This window comes from Eptesicus fuscus, chromosome 10 (genome assembly GCF_027574615.1).
Source record: "Eptesicus fuscus isolate TK198812 chromosome 10, DD_ASM_mEF_20220401, whole genome shotgun sequence".
NCBI lineage: Eukaryota > Metazoa > Chordata > Mammalia > Chiroptera > Vespertilionidae > Eptesicus > Eptesicus fuscus.
In genome coordinates, this window is record NC_072482.1 from 4,470,063 (window position 1) to 4,482,986 (window position 12,924).

Here is a 12,924-nt window from a genome sequence, read left to right on the forward strand (position 1 = left end):
CCTCACCACCCACTTGGGGTCAGGACCCAGGGCTGTGGGATGCATGTGTCTGGGGACTTGAGGAACGGGTGCTGGGCAGAACCCCGGGCCATAGCTTGAGGGTCCGGGGATTGTTCTGGGCAAGACACACATCCTTTCTTTCCTGAACAGTCTCAGCACGCCCCCAACACACACACACACACACACACACACACACACACACACACGGTGACTCACACCCTCACAAATCAAATTACATACCTCACACAACCTCACAGTCACAAACCCTCACACAGAGACCCATGGCTCCACCCATCATGAGCATAGACCCAGAGACAACCTCATACAGCCTCACCCACAGGACATGCACACGGCCACACACAGGGCCACACCTCTCCCGACCCCACAGCCACAGCTCAGGCAGAAGCCACAGAGCTTCACACAACCACACTCATCATGCCCTACACAGTCACACCTACACAGTCATACCCTACACAGCCACACCTACACAGCCACACCTACACAGCCACACCTACACAGCCAATCTACACAGCCACACCTACACAGCCAACCTACACAGTCACACCTACACAGCCAACCTACACAGCCACACCTACACAGCCACACCTACACAGCCAACCTACACAGCCACACCTACACAGCCACACCTACACAGCCACACCTACACAGCCAACCTACACAGCCACACCTACACAGTCACACCTACACAGCCACACCTATACAGTCACACCTACACAGCCACACCTACACAGTCACACCTACACAGCCACACCTACACAGCCACACCTACACAGCCAACCTACACAGCCACCTACACAGTCACACCTACACAGTCACACCTATACAGCCACACCTACACAGCCACACCTACACAGCCACACCTACACAGTCACACCTATACAGCCACACCTACACAGCCACACCTACACAGCCACGCCTACACAGCCACACCTACACAGCCACACCTACACAGCCACACCTACACAGCCACACCTATACAGTCACACCTACACAGCCACACTACACAGCCACACCTACACAGTCACACCTACACAGCCACACCCTACAGCCACACCTACACAGTCACACCTACAGTCACACCTACACAGCCACACCTACACAGTCACGCCCTACACAGCCACACCTACACAGCCACACCTACACAGCCACACCTACACAGTCACACCTACAGTCACACCTACACAGCCACGCCTACACAGCCACGCCTACACAGTCACACCTACACAGTCACACCCTACACAGTCACACCTACACAGTCACACCCTACACAGTCACGCCTACACAGCCACACCTACACAGTCACACCTACACAGCCACACCCTACAGCCACACCTACAGTCACACCTACACAGCCACACCTACACAGCCACACCTACACAGCCACACCTACAGTCACACCTACACAGCCACACCTACACAGCCACACCTACACAGCCACACCTACACAGCCACGCCCTACAGCCACACAGCCACAGGTCTGCCTCGGCACCGTGAGCACCGTGAGCGCCTCCACGGCTGCTGGCAATGGGCAGCGGGTCACTGCCTGGGTGGAGGCACCACACCTGCCATCCAGCTCAGCCTCGGGGCCCCACGTGAGGCAGAGTCCTGTCTCCTCTGAAGCCCTCTCCCTAGGCCCACCAGACCTCCCTCACCCAGCCCTGCCCCTGCAGGGGAATGGGCTGGGTCTGCCAGGGGCACAGGCATCAGAGGGCTGGCCTGGTGTGGCTCAATCACCTGCTTGCTCCGTCATAACAGCCACTTTGCCCACCCTCTCTGAACCTCCATTTCTACATGTATAAAACGGATGCATTATCCTCACCCCGGACAAAGGGCTCACCTGTGCACAGGCCACCCGGGAGATATTTTGGGAGGGGAGGGTGCGGGCTTTGGGCGACCCGTCTGAGCCGCTGGGGCGCAGTGCCTCTGAGCCCAGCAGCTGTCCCCTCCCCAGGAGGCGGCTGGGCAGCAGCAGCCTCGTTCAGAGCTGCATTATTCATGGCTCTCAGCTCTGAGCAGAGGGAAATGTGCTGAGTGATCGACCTTATATCTTAACACAAACCCATTTAGGCAAAACACCTTCGAAGCAAGAAACAAGGAAAAAAATAGAAAAGGAAATGAACGTGTTTTGAGGCCGGTGATGGGGGGAGGTGGTTAATGGGGGGCGTGGGGCAGAGCACTGAGAGATGGCTGGCTCCTGGCCTGCCCCCACCCCAAGCCGCCCTGGGAGACCACTGCCCTGGCCCAGGCCCCACTCCCCCACTCTCAGTGGTGAGAATCAGGGAAACCACCATTTCTCAGACGTGGTTCAGAGAAGGGGAGTGTGGCCCGGACTGCTGAGAGTTCATTCCGAGTCCTCTGCCCAGGAGCCACAACCGTGAGACCCACAACCCCCTCCCCATCTGCCCCCAGCTCCAGGGCACAGCTGGCGTGAGGTCACACAGCAGCTCCTCGCCCCTCCTCGGCCTCACAACTCCATGCAATGCCACAGCAGGACCACTCCCTCCACCTCAACTCGGACTCTCCCACCTGGAGCTGGTGCTGGTCCCTCTCCCAGAGCACCCCCTGCTTCTCCACCTGCCATCCCCACCCAGCCGAGGGGCCCCATCTCTCCTCCATCTCCCCAAACATCTCAGACCCTCCCCCAGTCAGAACTCACCGCTGCCCTCTTGCTCTCATCACACCCTCACGGCTGGCACTCGATACCCTCTGCCTGAGCTGTGGCCGGTTCTATAATTCTCATGCTTCAGGGCGTGAGGGCTGGAGCCAGGCTGCCTGGGTTCAGATTGCAGCTCTGCCACTTCTTAGCTGTGTGGCTATGGATAAGTTACTTAACCTCTCTGGGCCTTGTCTCCTCCTAACAGAATGTGAATAATAAGTGAGTTCATACATTAAAGTGCTTAGGACAGTGCCTGGCACGGAGCAGGCATTGATTTAGCAACAACTTGCTAAGCCCCTCCCAGTGCCAGGCGCTGTCCTAGACACTGAGGGCATGGCCATGAATAAGAAATCCAGGAACCCTGCCCTCAGGGGGCAGACATCCGTCTCTGAAGTAGATGGTCGATGCTAAAGAATGAATGAATGAATGAATGAACGGACAAATGAATGAATGAACGAACAGATGGCCTAGTTAAGAGCTGGCCTATTGTCCATGCCCCATCTTCAGCTCCTGTCCCTCCACCTCCTCTTCCCTTCTTCCCATACTCACTCCCTTGCCCCATCCTGTCTCCTCCACTCCCCTCGCTCACTGTCACACACACACACACACACACCCTGCTCCCTCATTAGTCCATGGTCCCTCACGTTCACGCAGCACTCCTCCGTTTAATACTTTTTCACATGGTCTCTCATTAGATCCTCCCAATCAGCCCAGTCTTGGGTATTACGTCCAATGTACAAATAGGAAAACTGAGCCCCGCAAACCAGAGCCTAGTCCTGGCTGCCTCACCTTCCCTTTCTCCAGCCCATCTTCTCCCTCCTTCTCCTTCTCCTTCTCCTTCTCCACCTTCCTTTCTCTCCCTCCCACTTCTGAGGTGACTGGCAAGTTGCCTCTTCTCTCTTCGCTATGGGGCAGACAGGCAGCCTCTACTCCACCCCCCCTCCAGTTCGTTCTCCCCCTCCTCTCTCCTATTGCTGTCACTTTGTCCTCCTTCCTCTCCCATCCCAAGGCCTCCCTTGGGCCCAAGACGTCTGCAAATGGTCATTAGCTTTCCTTCCGGCTCATTAAAAATGAGAGTTTGTGTGGAATATCCATATGATCGTTCTGTCTACAGAAAATGGAGCACGGCTATAATGCACCAGGGAAAGCTGGGAGGAAGAGGACGGTCGCATGGGAGGGGGGAAGAGGCCAAGTGCTCACCCTTGGGGTCCGAGGCCTCGGAGGCAGCCCTGCCGCCCCCTTTCTCGGCCTTTCCGGCGGCTAGTTCACCTGTTTCCGTCATTCTAACCACAACCAACAACGTAGGGACCACAGTTATCCTCGTTTTACAGATGAAGAAACCGAGAACCGAAAAGGAAGAGTGGTTTGTCCAAAGACACACAGGAGCCCGTGGCCAGCCCGGGGCAGCACTCGGCCATGGCCACTCACCCCTGGTGGGCTTGCTGCCCTCCTCACTCTCAGAAGGAGGTGGCATGAAGGACCAAATTCAGTCACGAAGCTCCCCTCCCAGGGCACCCTCCTGCTCCCCTAGGACTGACCCACCCACTCTTCAAGGTTCCCCGCCCACCCCCAGCCTCAAGGAAGACCCCTCCCCCGTTCCCACCCTGCCCCACCCCCACAACAGTTTAGCCAGATGCAGAGATTTTTGGAAACAACTGCTTCCAAATCTCTCATCCCAGCTGTAAAACTGCATTCAGACTTGCCTCGTCCCTGAAAGAATTTGCAGCAGTGCCCAGAAATAAACATATTTGGCTAAAAAAAATTGATAACAAAATCGAGGGGAAGGGATCCGCACTTTACAAATGAGGCTCTCGCTCAGCGTGCACAGACTGCAGAACTGGAGAGCTGGCCTTTGCTGGGGACCTGAGCTGACCAGAGCTTCCGGGAATGTCTCCCGCCTTGGGGGGTGCCGCTATCCGTGGTGCTGAAGCCAGGAGTGTCCGCGCGATGCCGCTCTCTCTGCCCACAGGTATCGTGACAGCAAGTCCAGTGGGCTCAAACTCAAAGTACACCCCAAATCTATCCTCACCCCCCACACCCTCCTTCATCACTTCTTGCCTAGATGAGAGCAGGAGCCTCCTCTCTGGCCTTCCTGCCTCCGGCCCACATCCTTTCCCCACACTCGGCTGGCAGAATCCTATTGAATCCGAGTCCATTCATGTCCCTCCTCTGCTCGCAGCCCTCCGCTGGCTCCCATCTTACTCAGAGCAAAGCCCAAAGTCCTCACAGTGACCCAGAGCCCTGGGCGACGTGCCCTTCCCCTCCTGCCTCTTGGCTACGCCCCAAATGCCAGGCAGGCCCCACCCGGGCCATGCCCTCGCTGGTTCCGCTGCCTGAGGCTGTCTCCCCACAGATCTCCACGCGGCTCACGCCCACGCTGTCACCGCTGCAGGAAGGCCTTCCCTGACCACCTGCCCCTCTGCCACTCCCGCTGCAGTATCCTTCCTCCTGGCGATGCCCAGGAGCTCCTGGTGGAATTACACAGCAGTGCACTTACTTGCTTACTGCAGGCTGTATCTTCAGTGTCACGACTCAATGCCTGGCACACAGTAGGTGCTCGATACATATTTATTCATCAAATGAATGAATTACTGTGCTGAGGTGGGGAGGAAAGGGCTGAATAGCAGGAGACAGGAACGTCCCGGTTCCCTCCCTGCCATCACAGTCCTGGGCCAGCACTGAAGGAGTGACCATGAAGGAGGGGACGGGTCCTGCCCCACCTCCCAGGCCTGTTATGTCCACTTTATAAAAAATTATTGATTTCAGAGATGAAGGGAGAGAGAGGTAGAAATAACGATGAGAAAGAATCATTGATCGGCTGCCTCCTGCACGCCCCACACTGGAGATTGAGCCCAGAAACCGGGGCATGTGCCCCGACCGGGACTCAAACTATGACCTCCTGGTTCATAGGTCAATGCTCAACCACTGAGCCACCCATGGCTGGTGATCCCTGTCACACACACTTCCCATCATAGAAGCCACTCTGCCGCTTCCTTGCCTGGCCCCCTGGGGGCAGTGCTCCTAGGTCCGTCCATCTGACTGGCACCAGTGCTTCCCTGGAGAAGCAGGTGAAGAGAATCCAATGCCCCATTAAAAGGAGGGCTCCGCCTCCCTCCCCTTGAGCTGCAGAGCCGGGCAGTGTTGGAGTGGCCGAGTGCAAATCCCAGCTCTGCCCCTGACAAGGCCTCAGGCAGCCCAGGCCATGGTCACTCCCCTATAAAATGGGGACAATTCTCAGGGCAGCTGTGCAGGGGCCAAGGTGGGGCCAGGCCTGGCAGCTTCTATAACAGTTAATGACACCATCCTAAAAATATGTACATTAAAACAAAAGGAAGTTCAGAGTCTTCACAGGCCAGGCTGGCTGAGGCCAAGGCAGGAGGCAGAGCCTTGGGGCCAAAGGCTCGGGAGGAGGCCTGGAGGATGCGGACAGAATAACAAGGGCCAAGGGCCGTGGGCAGCCCTCGGCGTGTCCACAGCAGGAGCCCACTGAAGACCGCACATAGCCTCTTCCGGGGCTCACGGGTGAGGAACTGGGGGTGCAGGAGGGGAAGTGCCTTGTCTGAGGTCACCTAGGAGTAGGAGACGGGGCTGACACAGGGCCCCCCCAGGACAGTCAGCAGCCACATACCAGCCGGCAGCAGAAAGTCTCAGGTGGGAAGGAAAGAAAATGGTGAGCCTGCAGGGCCATTCCGAGGAGCAGGGAATAAGAGGGGGGCCTTGCCTTAGCCACATCTCCAAGGAGCTCAGAGTGGGGACTCTGAGGCCTGAACCTGGGAGGGCAAGGCCTACATGCTCTCGGTGAGGAGGCTCAGGTAAGGGCAAGACAGTGAACTTGAGAAAATGGGGTTCAAACCAGGCTTAGAGATTTACTTTCAAAAGTATCGGAGGCCGAGAAACCGAAGAGGCCGGAAGGGCTGAGGACACGGGTGGCTGTGGGTGCGGCTACTCGGTGGGCCCAGGTCTGGGCCCAAAACAGTAGACACCCGGAAACCAAAGGCCAACCTGTGGTACCCGGACCTCCGTGCGGCAGTAGGAAAGCTTCGCCCTGGGTGGAGGGTGTGAAGACCCAGGTCAGGGGGACCTCAGAGGTCCTGACACATCACCTTCACACTGGCGATGAACTGGGGCTCAGAGGGGAAGTGACCCACCAGGTCACACCGCCACCCAGAGCCAGAGCCCGGGCGAGACCTGGGCCAGGCCCCCAGCCAGCCCGCTGCCCCCTCCACTCTGGTCAACGAGGAAGCCCACCCCTTGGCAGCTTAGCCCAGTGAGGCCCAGGCTGAGCGAAGGCTTCATCACACCGACTCAGTGCTCACAGCAACCCGTGCGGCAGGTACTGTGACTGCCCCGCTTCCCCGGGTGAACCCTGAGGTCCGGAGACTTCAAGTGGCGGCTCGAGGTGGCACAGCTCCCGGGGGCAGAGCCGGCATCCGGGCTGTTAACCACTCCGCTCTGCTGTGTCACCCAGAATAGGACAGGATTCAGGAGGCCAAGGCCACAAAGGGGCTGCAACCAGCAAAGGGACGTGTTTTAAAGCCCAAAGAAATCTTCTTCAAGTGCCTGTGCCGCAAAGGAGGACAGAGAAAGAAACGGTCGCTCCGTCCAAGAGGGAAAGGCCGAGCATCCGGAGCAGCAGGCTCGCGTCTGACATCCTGCTGTCACTCCCGGCGAGCTGAGGCGAATCCAGACGGCACTTTATCTCCTGCTCCCATTGTGATAGGCCGGGGCGAGCCCCTCGAGGCGGAGAGAGCAGGGAAAGGGACACTCAACCAGGGGACTGGCAGCATGGAGAGGCCAGAGCGGCAGGGAAATCGGAGAGGACAGGCGAAATCCCCGAGGCGGGCCAGGCAGGCGCAGGTTCATCTTCGTGGCGGGACACAGACTGACCTGACAACCGCCTCGCAGTCACATTAACGCCAGCACCTTGCCCGTGTCCGAGTGCCTGCCACAGACTCGGCGAGCGTGTGGCAGGCCTCGTGGCTCGGCAGGAGGTGCCCGGGCCAGGTCCACTTAATCTCCACCCACGGGGAGGGACGGGTGGCACAGGGGAGCTGACGATGCGATGGGTCTCCGGTTCAGGGAGTCCTGGTGGATGAGCTAGAATGGTGGGGGCTGGCTGCTGGGCGGGCCCACTTCCCTCCCACACCCTTGCAGAATGCATGGTCAGCGGGCAGGGCACGCCGGGTGCCAGCTGCCAGGTCCCTGGGCCGTGAGTCCAGGAGGCAACTGGAGGGACAGTCCAGAGGTCTCTTCCTGAGAAGATGCTGCAAAGCATCCCACTCTCATCAACAGCAACCCCGTGGCAGGGCCCTCCCTGCTTCCAGCTGCCATCCCCTCGGCTAACGCCAACCCATTTCACCTGGCCGGGGCAAGAAGGCTGGTGCTCAGGCTCTGCCCCTGTGCCGCTGGCCCCGCAGCCCTGGGCCGAAGGCCACGCCCTGAAGTGCCCCACTGGACATCCACCCCCTGGGCCTGAGGAAGTTCATTTCCCAGCCCTGCTCTGAGAAGCCGCCCCAGTAAGGAGTTTCATGAATGTCTGAGGTGTTTGCAGAACGAGCCAGGCTCGTGGGAACAGGCCCTGACAGCCTTCGCTTCTAAGAATGTGGAGGCGGCGCGATGGAGGACGCAGCCCGCAGGGTCAGGCTGGGCCCTGGGGGTGAGCTGACGCCCGCCTGCTGCAGGGGAGAAGAGGAAGCCCTGAGGGGCAGTGGCATGCCGAGGGCACAGGGCTGGTCATCTGCTCACCTCGGTGTCCATTCGACAAACACCTGCTGTGTAACGGCGGGCGAGGGGCACCCAGTCAAGTGCACGAGGCAGAGGGAGAGGTCACAGCACCGAGCCCTCTGGGGGGCGACGCTGGGGAGACCGTCCCCGCCCAGGTGAGCAGCGCTGCTGGCGGGAAGAGGTCAGGGAAGCCTAGTGAGGAGGGGCCTTGGCGCTGAGCCCTGATGGGCAGGGAGACCCCCGGCCCTGAGCAGGTTGGACATGTCAGGCAGAGATGGTGTGTGCTCACATCGTCTCTCAGGCAAGCAGGTGTGACCCCAAGTGCCAAAACGTTTAAAAACACAGGGTTGTCCTAAAAGAAACTCTGCTCAGCTCCCTTTCACACTGGCCCCTGTCCTGTGGCCACTAGGACCAGGCCAGGCCCCTCGCCGGGGTCCCATCTGCCTTGTTCACACCTACCTCCAGACTCTTGCTCATGCTGCTCCCCCACCTGGCAGGCCTGTTCCTTCCTCCGTGCTAGGCCAAGCACCCTCCCGCAGCCCTGCTGGCCTGCCCTCTGGCTCAGCAGGGCCCCCGCGTCCCCGGAGTGTCTCTCTTCACTTCAACAGATGCATCCTGCTCCCTACACTCACTCACTAAGGGCCTACTGCTTGCAGGGCAGGGCACCGCTCCTCCCACGCCCACCAAGAGCCACGGGCCCACGGCCAGGCGCCTCTCCACACCCGCCGGTGTGAAATAAGTCTGTGAGGCTCAGGCCAGCCGGGAGGCGCAAGTGGGTCTGCAGGCCGAGCCTCTCCCTTTCCCGCCCTCTGGGGCAGGCAGCCTCTCGGTACCACATCTGAGGCAGGCACCGTAGGAGAAATGAGAGGAGGCTGAACCCCACATTTCAGCCTGAAGCTGCTGCAGATAGGCCCTGAGTTCTCACAGCCCTGCCTCTGCCCCCCAGAAAGGACTTCTGTCCTCAGTGAGTCAATGGAGGCTCAGAGACAGCAGGGAGCTCGGTGGGGATGGAGGCTGAGTCCCTGGCAGCCTGACCTAACCCCAGATGCCGATGCTCTGCCCGCCTCAGTCTGCCGTTCGGTAGGCTAGGAGAGCAATCTCGCAGGCCCAGGGGTGGGAGGGGGGCTAAAGAAGTGAGTAGTTGGGAGCTGGGTTTTGTGATCAGTCATCCATTCCACAAACACTTACTGAGCAACTACTATGTGCCAGTCAGGGACTGTGCTAGAGACTGGGAATGTAGCAGAGAACAAAGCAGGTGAAAAGTCTCTGTCCTGGTGGGCCATAAACAAATAAAAATGTACTTGTCACGTGCTTTAAAGAAACCGCAGGGAAGAGGGATGAAGAGTAATGGGTGATCAGAGGCCTCCCTGAAGAGGGGACACCTGGGAAGACACCTGAGTGCACTGAGGATGAGAGCCACATGGATATCCAGGGAAAGAGCTTTCTAGGCAGAGGGACCAGCAGTGCGAAGGCCCTGGGTGGGCTTGAGCCTGGAGTGGGGGAGCAGAGGGACAGAGAAGTGGGAGGAGATGAGGTCAAGGAGGAGAGGGGAGGCAGCAGAAAGGGACTCTCTAAGTGCCCCTTTAGGGGTGCCTCTCCTCTCCGGTCTCCCAGAAACATGAGCACCCGGAGGGGCTGGCACAGCTCTTTCCAGCTGGTCTAGCTCTTCCCAGCCCCGCGCAGCCTCCAGGCGGCCCACGTTCCGTGTACAGCCAGGGAAGCTGAGCCCAGAGATTTCACACAGCCACGGCCCTGCCCGTCACCACCTGTGCCCACGCCAATGCCACTGCACTGACAGGGGCCATCGAAATACAAGTCTGAGGCTCAGCCCTGGGAGTTGGAGCTGGAGGTCAGGCAGCAACAGGTTGGCTCATCAGCATCGCTGGAATATCAACGGGGTCGCAGGAGCATGACTGGGAGAGGCGGCCTCGGAACTTCCCGCTGTGCAAGGACGGGGTGTCCTCCCGGGAGCAGGCCTGGGCCCCGAAGCGCCTTCCTGCCACACCGAGGAAGGCCATGTTGTTCCCACCCTGGAAGCACAGGCCTTGATATGCCCAGGGTGCTGGAACTGCTCACGGAGAGGACCCGACCCAAACCCCCAGTGAGCCCCTGGACTGACCCTGCTCTCTTCAAGCCCCATGCCAGTGTCCGTCAGTGCTGAGCGCTCCCCGGGAGCTCCCACCCAGAAGACAGAGCAGGCTTCCCGTCCCAGCTCCTCCACGTTCTGGCTTCATGGCCTTGGGAGACTGACCTACCCTCTCTGGCCTCAGTTGCCTCATCTACAAAATGGGCATAATTATGCAGGTCCCGGAGCCCAGCACACAGTAGGTGCCCAGGACCTGCTGGCCGAGCCCTGGCCAGGGCTCTGTGTGCACACCCTGCCCTCTGTTCCCCTCCCTGGCGCTCCCCTGAGCAACTCACTGATGATTACACTTCAGAGGACAAATCAGTACCGTATATGGCCAAAGACATCTTTAATCTTTCACAGGGATGAGGCTACAAGGTACAGTGGCCTCTTCCTACTGGCCATTCAATTCTCCTTTCAATTTGGCCAGCTGGAGCGTGGCTTTCTCTCTTCTTTTCACTCACCTAAGACGGTCCTCCAATCAACTTCTTTCAGCAGGCAGGGCGCGGAGGCCGAGCTGCCCACAGACCAGGGCAGGCCAGCCAGCCCCCAGGGCTATGCACCGGGCACTGTGACAGCGGGAGCACCTGGGGGCATGGGAGGTGCTGCCAGGGGAGGCCAGGCCCTCCGCAATGGGATGAGGGCAGGGGGCAGCGGCACTGTGAGGGGCACCTGTGCCAGGCAGAAGTCCCTGAGCTAGAGGCTCGGTAGAGAAGCTAGCTCTCTTATTTTCTGCAAGTCCTCAAAAGTCTTGCGTAGACATTGTATTTTCTAACTACCCAATGTCTGATTAGATGCTAACGGGAAATTTGTATGGAATCTTAGCTTCAGATAAAACACAATGCCCAGACCTCACCCAGATCTCATGCCTTAATTCTGCACACTCGCACGTGCCCGTGTGTGTGTGTGTGTGTGTGTGTGTGTGTGTCGCACGGGCTGGCCCAAACGGGTCTCAATTAATGCAGTGGGAAACGGGCAGAAGATAGAGTGACAAGAATACAAGAGCAGTTAAAACCTCTAGTCCTGGAGCTGGACTTCCAGAGTTCAAATCCCTTCTCCACCAATAATGCACTGTGTGACCTGCTGCCAGTTACTATTTGGCCTCTCTGTACCTCAGGTCCTCCCTGTAAAATGGGGCACCTACCTCACAGGGCAGGAGGAATGCCCAGGACAACAGGCATAAGACAGGTGCTCCGCACTGCTATGGCACATGGTCGGGCGGAGGGGGTAGGAAGTACTGGGGGGGCTGCCAGGTCCCTCACAGCAGGGGCTGACCGCAACTGAGCACTGAGATGCAGAACCTCTGCCCCTACCCCCAGCCGGCACCTCTGTCCCCAAATCCTGCAGAGGTTGCATCTCAAACAGAAAGGCAATGGATTTGTGTGGAGAGAAACCTGGAAGCAGGGGCAAGGGCCAGCCCAGAGTCAGCAAAGGAGGCGGCACGCAGACAGCCAGGGGGAGGGCTGCAGCACAGAGTCTGCCACTGCCACCGCATCTGGGGTCGGCAGCTGCCACCCCCGTGGCAGGAGGTGGGAGAGGGCTCAGCCAGCCCCTTCCCCCTGCAGGCGGGGCTGCGGGAGTGGGAGTGGCCGCAGCCGCAGCCATCAGTCAGTGCCGCCCCACTTCCGCAGGCCGCCCTCTCCGCCAGGTCACAGGCACCCGGAGGGTTTGGCTGTACAATTAAAGAGGCTTATCCAAGATTTATAGCGGGATTAGGCCCGCAGGGTGTTACCGACGCCAGCCTCTGGACACTGTGGTCCTTAGAAAAAGCAATTAGAGTGCCGGGTTATATGGGTATAAATATACAGACGCCACCCCAAGGTCGAGGTGCCACAGGAGCTATTTAGAGACGGGGCCTTGGGAGCGGCCAGGAGAGGGGCGGAGGGGCCTCTGCACAGGGAGGTGGCGCTGCCTCCCACTGCCCCCCCCCCCCCCCAGATAGGGCTCACCTGCTGCGGGAGCCACCGCAGGCAGCAGAGGGCTGCTCTCCCTGGGCAGGGCCACCCAGGGTGAAACCTTGTTATGTCAGCCGCTTACCGCTTACCACGGGCTGATAGCTCGAGTTGCTGACGCAATTCAGGGAAAGCAGTGAGCTTAACCGGGGAAGTAGGCCTGTGGGGGGCGGGGGTCCTCAAGGAGAGCAATTCACTTTCCCACAGTCCTCACATCCCACCCACGGCACCTACTTCACGGAGCCAGAGCCAGCAGCAAGATGTGACCCACGGCCCCACCCGCACCCACCAGACTGCTCAGTCTTAGGGACTCCGAGTTCCTGATCCCGAAAAGGTGCTTCAAGAACCTGCTAGCTGGCCCTTGACAGCCCCTTAAACAAGGCCACCTCCTTCCCCTCCCCCTGCCCCTCCCCTCTGCCTGAGAACAGAGGCTGTTCCACCAGCTC

The 12,924-nt window shown here is 59.1% G+C and overlaps 1 protein-coding gene across 2 annotated transcripts in view; it reads right to left on the reverse strand.

Annotated features, from left to right (window-relative positions):
• Positions 1-12,924, reverse strand: part of GRM4 (glutamate metabotropic receptor 4) — a 95,781-nt gene that overhangs the window by 42,029 nt on the left and 40,828 nt on the right. The gene's annotated exons all lie outside the window — the stretch shown is intronic.